Raw genomic sequence first — 14622 nt, 5'->3', positions numbered from 1 at the left:
ATTGGATCACATCCTCTTTTACCAAACCCTCAGCTTCCTTCCCATACAAGGTAAATCCAAGGTCTTGATAGCAGCTTCCAGGCCTCCGAGCTTCACCCTTCAGCCCCAGGTCCCTGACTTTGCCTCCTCCTCCCTTCTCCAGCAAACCTGACTGCCAGCTACTCCTCTGGCCCGCAAGTCCCCGCGAAGCCTCAGGGCTTCGTGCACCCTGTTCCCCTGCCTCGGGGCCTTCGTGCACACTGTTCCCCTGCCTCGGGGCCTTCGTGCACACTGTTCCCCTGCCTCAGGGCCTTCGTGCACACTGTTCCCCTGCCTCAGGGCCTTTGTGCACACTGTTCCCCTGCCTCAGGGCCTTCATGCACACTGTTCCCCAGCCAGGCAGGCTCTCCCTTATCTACAGGCCTCCCTCTCTCCCTGTCCTCAGGGCTCTGCTCCAGCATCTACTCATTGTTGGCCACCCTACACTGTATACAATGGCTTCCCTTGGCCATACTCACTTTCCTGCCCCAATCTCTGCATTTATTTCTCTTCACAGAACCACTAAGATGTTGTGGCGTAGTGGGTAAAGTCACTGCCTGCAATGCTGGCATCCCATATGGGTGCAGGTTTGAGTCCCTACTGCTCCACTTATGATCTAGCTCTGTGCCAATGTGCCTGGGAAAGTAGCAGAGGACGGCCCAAGTCCTTGGACCCTGCACCCACATGGGAGACCTGGAAGAAGCTCCTGCTTCAGCCTGGCCCAGCCCTGGCTATTGTAGTCATTTGGGGAATGACCCAGAAAATAGAAGGTCTCTCTCTCTCCCTCTCCCTCTCCAACTCTGCCTTTCAAATAAATAAAAACCATCAAGAAATAAACATGCATGAGCATACTTCAAAAAGTTCATGGAAAATGGAATAAAAATGAGTTTTATTTGATGCAGCAATATTTGATATCTGTATATAGTAAATGGCTTTGCAAAGTTCATGCAAAACCTATGCACAGATTTCAAAATGTTTCTGTACTAAAATAAACTTATCTGTTAATTCCATTTTCCCACAAAGTTTTTGAAGTCCTCTCAGATGTGTGAGTTCATTGTCGATCATCTCCCCATCATAAAGTGTGCTTCATGAGAGTCAGGATTTTCTCTCAAGGGAGGACGGCTGGGGTGATGCCAGTCAAAGCAGGCAAAAATTTCTGTTAGACAAGAAGAGTAAGCTCAGTAGAAATTATTGTATGCCATGTGACAAAATTTAATAATGTGTTGTATTCTTGAAAATTGCTAGGGGTGTAGATTTTAAGATTCTCTCCACAAACAATAAGTGTTAGTCAATTAGCTCAGTTTAGCCATTTCACAATGTATACCCATTTCCCAACATGTTAGAAACAATATATGCAATCTTTACGTCAATTAAGAAAAACAATTATTTCATACCCTGTCATTTCTTCTAGCAAGATGATTGGGTGAGAGGGAACCCTGGACCCCTGCTTTAAAGTCAAGCATCTCAAACCCCAGGGACTCCAATAGTAACTGCACATGGACCCCCAGACATACTTCCCCACCTCTGCCCCACGTCCTTAAATCAAGGGGCAGCTGTGTTCCAGTGCTGGGAAGGGGTGTGACTGCTCCACTGCCGGTGCGCATAGCAGCGTGGGCTTCAGGCAGATTTAAGCAAGAAAACCCTCAGGAAAGAGGAAAGACAATTTAATTAACTTGTCAAATGTTTCTCTTGGAGAGCATGAGTGAACTAGATGGTTGCAAAAAAAACAAAAAAGCATCCTTTTGCCAACAGGGTCCAGATTTTGCGTTCCTACCTATCCCAATTCAAGGACACACTTTAGTTGATGACTTTATATAACAGATTCTAAAGGACATCTCATAATACTGAATAACACATATTGCTCAAATTGATATACCTGGGGCAAGCGTTGTGTTGTAGCAGGTAAAGCTACTGCCTGGGATGCTGGTGTCATGTATGGGCAACAGTTCAAATCCCAGCTGCTCTACTTCCAAGCCAGCTCCCTGCTAATAGCCTGGGAAAGCAAGAGAGGATGGCCCAAGTCATTGGCCCCCTGCTCCCATGTAGGAGACCTGGAAGAAGCTTCTGGCTCCTGGCTTTGGTCTGGCCCAGCTGTAGCCATTGCGACCATTTGGGGAGTGAACCAACAGATGGAAGTTCTCTCCCTCTGCTTCTCCCTCCCTCTCTCTCTGTAACTCTTCCAAAAAGATTAAATTTAAAAATGAATGAATAAATAAATTCATATACCAGTAGTTCTAAATCAGTGCTTCTTGAACTTTGGTCTTGGGATTGCTATTCACTTTAAAAAAAAAAAAAAAAAACATGTATTTGTTTATTTGAAAGGCAGAGTTACAGAGATAGACATAAAGTGAGAGAGAGAGAGAGAGAGAGATGAATCCATCGATCCTCTACACACCATCTTACTCTGCATATGGCCACAACTGTCAGGGCTGGACCAGTCTTAAGTCGAGAGCCAGGCATTTCTTCCGGGTCTCCTATGTTGGTGGCAGGGGCCCAAGCACTTGGACCATCTTCCACTGTTTTCCCAGGCACATTAGCAGGGTGCTGCTTCAGAAGTAGAGCTGCCAGAACTTGCACAGGTGCCGGCTTAATCCTGTAAGCCACAACGCTGGTCCCTGCTTTTCACTCAAATATGACCGCGAATCCTGAAGAACTTTCATTCACATAGGCTACAACTACCAATAGTCACCACAGTAGAAATTGAGACACGATTACTGACACTTAAAAACGGCAACAGCAAGCTCAGCATATTAATATGAATAAAACCTTTTCTGTAAAATATAGTTTTCAAAATAAAAAGAGTTGTGGCAAAGTTTTACATATTCACAAATTCTATAAAGTCTGGTTTTAAAAGAAGATGGGATTCTGGTTTCTGCTTCTGCCTTTAACTGGTTGTAATATCACACATCATGGAGCTTTAGAAAAACTCTAGTCTACAGATACAAGAGAATGAGAAAAAAAAAAGTAAAATTTTTTTTTGAAGGCAGAGTTATACAGTGAGAGAGACAGAAAGGTCTTCCTTCCGTTGGTTCACCCTCCAACGGCTGCTGTGGCCGGCACGCTACACCCATCTGAAGCCAGGAGCCAGGTGCTTCCTCCTGGTCTCCCATGTAGGTGCAGGGCCCAAGCACTTGGGCCATCCTTCACTGCCTTCCCGGGCCACAGCAGAGACCTGGACTGGAAGAGGAGCAACCGGGACAGAACCAGCACCACAATCGGGACTAGAACCCAGGGTGCTGGCGCCGCAGGTGGAGGATTAGCCTAGTGAGCTGCGGCACCAGCCAAAAAAGTAAAATCTTAATACTACTATAAAATTCGCTTTTGACATTGCAGATCTCCCAAAAATCTCTTAGGAACACCCAGGGGTCCCCAGACCATGCATGGACAATGTATATTCTAAATACAGCATCAATGATGCACAATACTGATTCTGTATTGTGTTGCTGGGAATTAGATGACCACTGGATGCTAGTATGACAGCAAGTTTTATAGCTGTTTAATGAAATGCAATCGATTTTTTGAAAGGTGTTTAAAAATAAGATATATTTGAATAACTGATTTAAATTTGATATTTCACTTAATTTTAAAGCTACATTTCATGATTTCTATTTATTTATTACATAGTTTGTAGCTTGCTTTATAACTTCCAACTGTTTTATCATATGGAATATGGGCCTGCTTTATTATTCTTGTTCTGTTCTGGGGCCTATCAACACTAAACATCAGCCAAAACAAAACAAAACAAAAACACCAGAGTCCGTGGAGATTGCAAGGAACTTTATGGAAAGCAGATCTGAACCTTCTAGCCAGCTCCTGCTTTGTGGCCACTACAGATCACTGAAGTCAGCCAGAAAGAGCATGTTGTGATCACTTCCACCAACAACGTATGTCTTGTCCTGCCACCTGCCTCTATTTTCTTCTTGCTTTGTCTGCTAAGTGGTACACCTGCCAACAGCCTGGGTTTGATCCTCAGGCATTCTCACGGAAGACATGGAGACTCACACAAGCATCCATTCTTACGGCATGGGAGGGAATCTAAGCTGAGTAAGACATTGCTCCTGCTGCGACTAAGCATCCTTCAATCTGGTGGTAGAAATGAAAGCCACAACCTAATGGTTACACAACTATACACCAGGAGGCAGAGTGCAATGGAAGACACAGTGTTCTGTGACAGCTGGAAGGGAAAGCGTGAACTAGGATGAATGGGGGAGGGGGGCTCTGAGAGGTCTCAGGGAAAGGGCACCACATGAGTGCTGGGTCTTGAGGATGGACAAGGGGGGCAGGCTTCAAAGTACTGCATGTACAGGATGTGATACAGATCAGATTTTGGAGGCAGACCAGACAGGGCTTAACAAGTGATCTGTCTGTTAGCTGTGGTGCCTTTGAGGAGGAGGTGACAGAGAATGAAGAGCTGAAGTAGTCAAGTGGGCTGTGAACTTGAGAGCGCTCGTGTTTCAAATCAAAAACCATATTTAAGCTATGGCTTTCTTTTTCCTATTGCTATGATGATGCACAATCTCTGAATAATGGGTTTTCCATCTGGAAACAGAGAATCATTGTATTCCCTTGATAAGGTTGTAGGACAATTAGAGCTACTGCATGTGTAGACCTTGGCACACAGCAGGTATCTGATCAAAGTCAGCTGGTGTTAGACTCATGCAATTCACATAGAAGGGCTATGTCTACCAGAAACAGGAGGCTGGGAGGTGGAGAGCAGGAGATGCTGGAGGAATCAGAGCTGAGCCTGAGTTGGCAATGCCATGACACAAGGTGTACAAGGTGAAAAGCCTTGAAGCAACAGGGTCCCTCTTTGCTCCCTGCCTCGGTAGGTGGTGGGACCAGAGGGTGCAGATCTGCTGTGCAAAGGCAGTCAAATACATTCCAGTGCAAGGGAAGACTCAGAAATCACTCTCTCCGGGAAACGCCAGAATCCCTGGCATCAACAAATTTAAACTCTGAATTTTATTGGAAAAAAATGAGTCTTCAAGAAAAGAGAGGAAAGGGACTCCTGCAAGGGCAGCACCTGAAACTTCAGCTTTGTGGTTAAATTCGCAACCTTCCCCTAACAACCTTCCCTCTGCTAAACCATCTCCCCTGTTCCTTGACATAAGGCAAGTTGATCCAGATACACACCTGCTACACTTGCTTCAAACTTTAGAAGGACAGGCTTATGGAGTTTCTTACACTGTGTGGAGTCCAGATGACAACTATATCGTTGCTAGTGGCTCAGGTGACTGCTCTGCGCCTCGGCTTTGGAAAGCACAAACAGAGAACGGAGGACAAAATGAGCCAGTACAATGAAGACAGCTTAGCAAGAGTAGTGTGGAACCCAGATGGGAAATGCTTTGTGACCGGAGGCCAGCGAGGGCAGGTCTATCAGTGTGATTTAGATGGTGATCTTCCCGACGCCTGGGAAGGGGCGAGGGTGCAATGCCTTTGGAGCTTGAGTGACAGAAAGGCTGTTCTGGCATCAGATACACACCAGCGGATTCGAGAACATAACTTTGAGGACCTTACAACAGGAACGTAGTACCAGATGATCATCCTATTACATCTTTCACTATTTCAAAAAATGGCCAATTAGCTTTGTTAAATGTAGCAACTCAGAAGTTCATTTAGGGGACTCGCAAGCCAGAGTTTTAGTAAGGAAGTATCAAGGTGTTGCACAAGGGTTTTACACAGTTCGTTCATGTCTTGGAGGCCATGATGAAGACTTCATCACTGGTGGCAATGAGGATCACATGCTGACATCTGGCACAAGTGTAGTGAACTGCCAATCAAGGAGCTGACAGGGCACACACGTAAACTGTGTGAGCTGGAACCCACAGGTTCCACCCACAATAGTCACCCCTCAGAGGCTGCAGCTGTTAGAATATGGGGAATTACAGCCCTTTATAGTCCACCAGAATATCGAAGAGGAATACAGTAGATAACTGATGGCAAATTTGGAGCAGACAACTTCTGTTTAACTTAAAATTAGTCATATTTTAATGGCATGGGATTTAGTACAGACAGACATGATTGACAACTGGACAGACATGCTTGTCATGAATTAAAAAAAAAAAAAATTTCTGAAGCCCGACTGAGGCCATTTACACTTTGCTTCACAGGAACCAGTTGAGGTGAAGCACGTTGTTAGAACGTTGTTAGACACCATGTCGAATTACCCACCCCCGCTTCATTGGTTGTGAAGCACTGTGCTACAGTCAGCCTTACCCAGTGACCTCAGTATACTGTTTGTGGTCAAGGGTGTTATTTCCCACAAGCTTGGGATGGTTGGCTGGTCTTTTTTTTCTTCAAGACTTTGTCAGCGTCATATGGTCCTTATGTGCTCTTTCTCTTTATGACAATAAGGTTGAAAAGGAAGTAACTGAGACCTTACATGAAGTGAAATAAGGACGCATTTCAGACATCAGAAATGGGGCTTCTGGCCAGCTTCTTCTACTGGAATTATCATGGTTATTCATCCTATTCCAAAAACTCTTCTCAGACACTGTGAGAGGGAGTTCTTGACCAAAGGAAACTGCCCAGCGAGCACCCACTGTGATGGTCTAAAGTCACTGGGTTTACTTGCCTGACACAAGAAGGAAGACCCCTGTTCTCAGACTTCAGAGGAACGGCCAACAAAACATCAGTACATAAATAAAGATATACTTACAAATGACAATAAGCCCCAAAGGAACAAAACATCAGAAGCTGTGAGAGAAGATGAAATACAGAGAAAGTCACTGCAAGGTGACCCATGAGCTAACACTGCACGTGGATCTGGGGATTCCTGGCTGGTTCAAGAAACTAAATGAAGACTAGTGAGGCTGCACCCCAGTGAACAAAGGAAAAGGCAGGTAGGGCTGCATGAGGCAAAGCCCTGGGGACACCTGGAGATTTGTTGTTTGGCTTAAATACAGTGGGAAGTGTTTAAGGGTGTCTGACATACCCCCAGTGGACAATCAGGAGCTGTGGCTTGTGAACAAGTAGTATGTGTGTTTAAGATGCCTCATTCTACTTATTGGGACTGTAAGATAATCCCTCCACACCTACGAAAGGACACAGAGAAGAATTTGACCTCAAGATCATGTCTTTTGCCCATTACTTGTTCACAATGAGCTCATAAAAATAAAGCTTAATTCATTATCACAGAATCCCCACAGTTGGAAAGGAAGTGCCCTTCCATGTACCACAAACCGAATTTCCCCGCTTGAACCCACTCTCAATCTTACATCTGAGATAAATGGGTAGGAATGAGAATCCATAACCAGCTCAATGGAATAAAAAATGTGCAGTTATGGTCTCTGATTTTCATCACTGAAAACCACAGGATTTATTCACTAATTCAAACAATTTTTTTATGTGCACCTGTGTGCCCAGTACACCAGGTACACTGGAGACAGTGGCGAGCAATGTAAGCAATGTACAGAAATCTCTGTTCTCAGAGTTTAAGTTCTCATGCGGGTATGGCAGGTGTTTGGCTTGGTGGTTCTAATGCCCATGTTCCACATTGGAGTGCCTGGGTTCAATGCCTGGCTCCAGTTTCCCACCAGTCCAGGCTATGGAAGGCAGTGGTGATGGCTCAGGTAGTTGGGTCCCTGCCACCTACATGGGAGACCTGGATTGATTTCCCAGATCCTAGCTTCATTTCCACCCAATCCTGATTAATGTGGGCATCTGGCATCTGGGGAGTGAATCAGTGGGTGGAAGTATCAGTACCTCTTCCTCTCCCTCTCCCTCCCTCCCTCTCTGTGTGTGTGCTGAATAAATAAATTTAAAAATTCTCATGGGGGAGAGACCATAAACAAGTAAGTTGAAAACTATATTAGAAAGGGTGAGCACTGTGGAAAAACAAAGCAGAAAGGGGAGTTAGCGAGTGGGGTTCATTGCAATTCTAAATGGGGGGTCACAGACGTCCTCCTGGAGGTGATATGCGAGAATGAGGAGAAGTAACAGTTGAGACATCAGGAGGAAAGCACAGGGAACACAGAGAGGTCGAGCAGAAGATGCCAGCAGGTGTGTTGTGTGAGGGAAAGCAAGGAGGCCCCTCTAGCTAGAGTAGCGTGCGCAAGGTGGGGAAAGGGAAAGGAGCTGGCGAAGCCACGGGGGCTCAGGGCCTGAAGGGCCTTGTAGGCTGCTGAGTGGGCTCTGGGAGCCGCTGGAGACTCTGAAAAGAGAAGGCACCTGCTGCAGAGTGGGCGTCTGAGAACAGCCCCATGTGTGCAAACAGGAAGAGTGGGGGAAGCTCAGGCAGTCACTGGGGAGCTGCGGATGCCAGAGCCAGGGTGGTAACTGTGGACCTATGGAGCCACAGTTGGATTCCGGTTCTATTTTGGAGGATACGGGTTTGGATGTGGGGTACAGAGAAAGCATGAGTCAACCATGACTCCACAGGTTTTGGCTCAAGAAACAGGAAGGACAGAATTGCCAGTAGCCGACACGGGGGAAGACAGAGTGGAGGCGGCTGTCGAGCAGAGAAGGATGCCAGTGTGGACACCTGATGTTTGTGATGTTCAGCAGCCGACCAGTGGAAGGCCCCCGCCAGGGCTGGATACTCAGTCTGGGGACTCAGGGGGCAAGGTGGACAGTGGGCAGACAGATCTGAGTCACCAGTCTCTGCGTGGTTAAAGTCTCTAGAGTACAGGAGACCACTGGGGCACACAGGGACAGGGAAAGATGGCCAAGGTCAAAGCCTGAGAGAGCGCACAGTTAAAGGTATGCAGGACACAGGGAAAGAGCCTGAGAAGAAGAACCTAGAAAAACTAAGGAAGCAGTAGGAGAAGATGTCTTTGGGAAGCAAGGGCATGGTACTTCATAGGCAGCACTGCCACAAGCAGTAAGATTCGATTTGAAACGGACTCACGGATTCTCCAGTGGATGCTACTGAAGACTTTAACAAGACTGGCTGCAGTGAAGCTTTGGGGAGAACACTTGATCAGAAAATGAGAGGGGGAGGACCTGGAGGCAGTCCCCTTGCCTCCTAAAGGAAGTTCTTTTGCACAAGGCGAAGAGGCAGGTGGTCAGTGCGCCGGGCAGTGGACCGAGAGCTTTGGGGTAAATGGCTGGTGGAGGCCTGTGGGAGTGGTCAGATCGAGAGAGGAGCTGCTGAAGAAGGGTCTTCAACAGGTCCCAGGGCAGTGTGGGAAGACACCTGTCCTGGCAGGTGAAGGCAGCATGTGGCAGTGGGGCTGTGTGCACACCCTTCCTGTTGCCACAACCGTCACAGCAGAGTGGGAGGCAGGCTCATCCACCACCAAGTAGGAGGACAGGAAGGCGATGCTGGAGGTGTGTTCATCCTCACATTTTCATTAGTTAGCAGATCCATTTCTCTTCCCCATGTTTTATAAAATCTACTTTTAGGAGAAAAAGAAGAGGAACAGGACTAGAAGAAGAAAGGGGAGAAAAAAAGAGCCCTGGGCGTCCTGAGAGCCCGAGAGAAACCCTAAATGAAGCTTCTGGCCAACACTAAGACACAGGAATATTTTCTGAGGACAAGTGTAACCTGGCCAAGTGAAGACAAGACGTTTGCAGTTCTTCCCCCATGTACTTTCTATTCCACAAGTGAGGGAAGATCACTGTGCATCTGGTACTGTTCGGGGAGCTGAGTTCACTTTAGGAAAGTAAAACTAGGGGCTGGCATGGTGGCACAGCGAGTAAGCAGTCACTTGTCGACATTCCATAACAGTGTGTAGTTCTGAGGCCCAACCACGCTGCTTCCTATTCAGCTTCCTTCTAATGCATCTGGCAAGGCCGTAGACGATGGCCCACGTACTTGGACCCCCCCTGTCACCCAAATGGAATAAATGGATGGAGTTTCTGGCTCCTGAACTAAGCATGTCCCAGACCAGCAGATGGAAGAACATGCTTGCTCGCTTGCTCGCTCTTTGACTTTCAAACAAATATTTAAAAAGAAAAGCAAAATGGGGGCTGGCATTGATAGCTGCCTGTGCATTGACTGCCTGTCACACTGGCATCCCATATGGGAGCCGGTTCCTGCCCCAGCTGTTCCACTTCCAATCTGGCTCCCTACTAATGGCCTGAGAAAAGCAGCGGAAGATGGCCCAAGTGTTTGGATGCCTGCCACCCACACAGGAGATCCAGATGAAGCTCCTGGCTTCTGGCTTCTGGCTTCTGCCTGGCCCAGCACAGGCCATTGCAGCCATCTGTGGAGTGCACCATTGGATGGAAGATCTCTCTCTCCCTCTCTCTCTAGCTCTGCCCTTCAAAATAAATGAGTTTGAAAAACAAACAAACAAACAAACAAACCACTGGGGCTGACACCATGGCCCAGTGGGCTAAGCCTCCGCCTGCGCCGCCAACATCCCATATGGGCACCGGTTCGAGTCCTGGCAACTCCTCTTCCAATCCAATTCTCTGCTGTTGCCTGGGAAAGCAGTAGAAGATGGCCCAAGTGCTTGAGGCCCTGCACTGGCATGGGAGAACCTGAAGAAGCTCCTGGCTCCTGGCTTCGGATTGGCTGAGCTCTGACTGTTGCAGCCATTTGGGAAGTGAATCAGTGGATGGAAGACCTTTCTCCCTATCTCTCCCTTTTTCTACCTGTACCTCTACCTTTAAAACAAACAAACAAACAAAAAATAAATAAAAACACAAAGAAAAGCAAAATTAAGAAAACAGGAAAGCTACAGCGTGTGCCAACACACTGCTCCTGAGCAGCCAGTAGAGTTGAGTTAATTCTGTGCTGCTTCGAAACCATCATTTGGCTTGTTTGAGGCCTTTTCTCAAATACAGAATACACCAGTGGACTGGGGAAACTGCAGTTGGCTTAAGGTTTTAATCATGCAAAAATAAATAATACCAACAAATACATAAAGTATATACAATGATCAGGATTAGTAATAATTTATAATGCTGTAAAGGTGGTGGAGTTTCATGTTATATGATAGGAAAGGGCTAATTATCACAATGTTTAAAAAGTAATCATACTGTTAATACCTGCCAATATTTTAGTTAAAATAGCACTTCATACTGTAACTTTTAATACATTTAATCACTATTTAAATCCTCCAAACCACTGCGTGAGATGCATTTTATTTTTCATCAATGGCAAACTGGAAGCAGTATTGCTGGCAGTCCCCCATCGTTTGCTGAGACATGGGGAATTCTCCAGAGAGCTTCACACACAGGGAGTTTATGAGTCTTGACAGGGGAATCAATGTTGCTGGCCTTTTGCTAACTCCAAGGAACGGGCTCAGCTGGAAGCCAGTCTGCTAGACTGATCCCAAACCAGCTGTCCCTTGCATAGTTTTTATGTAACGTGATTTGTCACCATTTCAGCATCCTTGACACAGACAACAAAATAAATGAAAGGGTCAATTCTTTAAATTGGGCCTCCATCACTGGGCACTGGATGTGGGCCCTGTGACAACAAGGGGCTTTCTGCACAATCAATTCTTTAAACTTTATGACGCCTCCCCTGCCCCCTCCCGGCTCATTGATCGCCATCTGCTACAGTAGATCTCAATTTATGAAACAGTTTTAATGACAAAAATCTACTAAGAAATTCAATAATAGCTGACACCATAAACTACCATAAACCACTATGGGAAATGGTCTTTGGATCGTTAGCAGGATATTGGCAAACACACACAAGGATTTGATTGAATCAACTTGCAGCCGTGTATCCAGCAGATGAGCAAGGACTGGGTTTTTGCAGGTGCATGAGTGTGCACGCACGTTAAGGACAGACGACTCTGAGTCCTACAGGGGGCCCTGTGGATGAGTTAACCGCCACGCTGCAAGGCAGCTCCCCGATTTGGAAGTTGGTTCCTGTATCTACATTACTTTCCTGACCCTTGCCTTTCCAAAACTAAAAATTATTTCTTCTGTATTCATAGGGTTTTATTTTTTATAGAAACAGTTGCTAATTACAGGGAGTTTATAAAACACAAAAGGCATCCAGAGGAAAACAAAAACCGCCTCAAGGCCTATGACCCCAGAACAGCACTATTGTTATATCAGAGACTTCATCTGTCTTCAATGTATGAATATGTATTTTGTGGCCAACAAAGTGCTCTGTGGGAACCGTTAATACTGTTCATATGTACATAATTGCAACAGTATGGCATGAATGACTTTTTATTATTCTTAGAACAATTATTTTATAAAGGCTAATTATTCCAAACCATGGTATTGTCAAATAGGACTTTAAGTACTTTGTATTGGATTCTATATTTCTGATTTTTCACTACTGTGAATGTAATGTTGAAAACTATATATATATATATCATTTATAGCTTATTCCTTGCACCACTTTCTGAATATTTTGTTATGTTAGTGTCTGAGGACACTGCTAACTGAGTAACATGACTGTGCCATGTGTTCTGGGAATCCAGAGCTGCCAGGTGCCGAATCCCTAACAGGGCATTCTGCTGCAGCAGCAGTTAATCCACAAGGGCATAAACTGTGCTGCACTCGGGGCAGAGCGTCCACGGCCTGCAAGGGGGCAGCAAAAAACAGTGTGGAAGAGCAAACCTGATGACAAAAAGACATTCAAGTAATGAGCCTCAGGAAACAGTTTCTGTCCAAAGAACGTGTTTGAGAAGCTACACAAAGCACAGCAACACTCTGTATTTTAGACAGACAGCTCCTCTTTAAGGAAAATCCGCCATCTACAGCAAGACTTAATCCACATCTTCTCTGTCAACAATTCTCAGATATTCATCCCTTGCCCTAATTTGTCTTTTTAGTTCTGGGTCCCTACAGCCACATGAATGCCTTAGTCGTCTTCAGCTCATCATCATTACCCTTCCTCATAGACAAAGCTAGAGTGATGATCAAGAACTTGTTCCCCAGAGCCACAGTCTGGGTCCCAACACAGCTTCAACATTTCCCAACTGTGACTTCGGGCTAGTTACTGTACTTCTCAACTTCCTCATCTATGGAGTTAGGACAAAAGTAGTACCAAACTCTCGCTCTCTGAAAAGGGTTAATGTATGTAAACTTTCTTAGAACAGTGCTTGACATCTAACAGGCACAATGTATGCATAGTTGCTTGTTAAATAAAAGCAAATAGCTCATCTTCCCTTTCAGTTCTTCGTCCATAAGCGGTACCTTGACCCCCCAAGTAGATGAAGCCTGAAAGTCATTCATGACACCTGTGTCCCCCATCCCAACAGCCAATGAACAACGATGCCCCACTGCCTCCATTCACTAGATCGTTAGTGAGTCTCTCCACTTTGCTCCATCCTCACTGGTATCATCCCAGTCCAAGCCACCATCATTTCTCACCAGACCCATTTCCTTGGTCTCCTGGTTCTTCTCTGCTACTCTAGTGTTTACTTTATCCAGAGTATTACAAGTTTTCAAAGCACAGATCCTTTCAACTGACCTCTGCTGCTTAAAAATCTTAGTTTTGCGTAGAATGAAAACAAACATCTGTACTGTCCCCCGTCATGGCTGGTCTGGATCCCACCTTTTCCTTCCTCTGTGTTCCACCAACGCTGGGCCTTTATAGCATTCTGTGCATCAGGCTTTCCACTGCCACAGGGACATATCTGGAGCAGCTTCCCGTCTCCACACCGACTTAACGTTTCACCCTTCAATGGTACTTTCTTAAGGATTTCTTTCTTGGTTCCTTGACTGGGCCATGCACCATGACTTTCCTGAGAGCATGGTCTACTGTTCTCCTACAGAATCCTTGTCAATTGCAGGTAGCTTTCTAATGCCTTCTGCCTTTCATCAGTTTGATAAGAAGTCAGCTGCAATTTCTTGTCTTTGTTCTTCCGTACAGAATATGTCATTTTTTCCTGTGCTGCTTTTAAGATATGTCCTTTGTTTTTCAGAAGTTTGCTGTGCTGTGCCTAGTGTGATGTTATTTGTATTTCTACTACTTGGAAGTTACTGAGCTTCTTGGGTCTTTAGATTGATACAAGGATACATCAAAAAGTTTAGGGAGACGGAATTAAAAGATAAGAGTTTGGTGCAAAAAAAAAAAGTCAAAATACGTGCAAGTCTTTTGATAGTAAAAAATGCCATCAACATCCTGAAAATATTTTGTATGCATGCATTTCAGATTTTTGCAGCAAAATAAACATTCTGAACTTCATTTATCCATGAGTTTTTGAAATGTCTTTGTACTTTCCCATCATGTCTGAAAAATTCAGGTTTTTTTTTTTTTCCAAATGTGTTTTCTGGACCCTTTTCTCTGTTTTCACTCTGGGATAGAAACCATTTATTTTTTACAGTACTTGACAGGTCAGCAACGACAGGTAAAGTGTTTTCCATTGTTCTACTCAGTGTGCTGTATTTGGATAATTTCTATGAACAATTCTCCGAGTTCAGTTTTTCTCCTACTGCTAAGTCCATTCAATGCATTGTTTATTTCAACAGTTTTATTTTTAGCCCAGAACTTCTATCCTTATCTCTTTTATGGTTTCCATTTCAGTGCTGAGATTCCTCATCTTCTCATCCGTTCTGACCATTGTTCTTCCAACAATCCTTGTATGTTGGCAATAAGTGTTTCAAAACTTTTAAACTTTTCTCTTCCAGTTCCAATATCTGGTCCATCTGTGGGCCTGTTTGTATCGATTGCAATTTTTTCTATTGATTTATCACAATTTCTTCTTTATAATTCTTATAATTAAATATATATAAGTTGGA

General features: G+C 45.0%; 1 protein-coding gene and 1 pseudogene across 9 annotated transcripts in view; one reads left to right on the top strand and one right to left on the bottom strand.

Moving 5' to 3' along the window:
- Nucleotides 1–14622, bottom strand: part of HECW1 (HECT, C2 and WW domain containing E3 ubiquitin protein ligase 1) — a 407022-nt gene that overhangs the window by 250596 nt on the left and 141804 nt on the right. The window lies entirely within an intron of this gene.
- Nucleotides 4697–5951, top strand: LOC138845877 (WD repeat-containing protein 26-like; annotated as a pseudogene).

Source organism: Oryctolagus cuniculus, chromosome 16 (assembly GCF_964237555.1).
Source record: "Oryctolagus cuniculus chromosome 16, mOryCun1.1, whole genome shotgun sequence".
Taxonomy (NCBI): domain Eukaryota; kingdom Metazoa; phylum Chordata; class Mammalia; order Lagomorpha; family Leporidae; genus Oryctolagus; species Oryctolagus cuniculus.
Note: the sequence above shows the minus strand (reverse complement) of the source record. Positions and strands in the feature narration are given on the sequence as shown.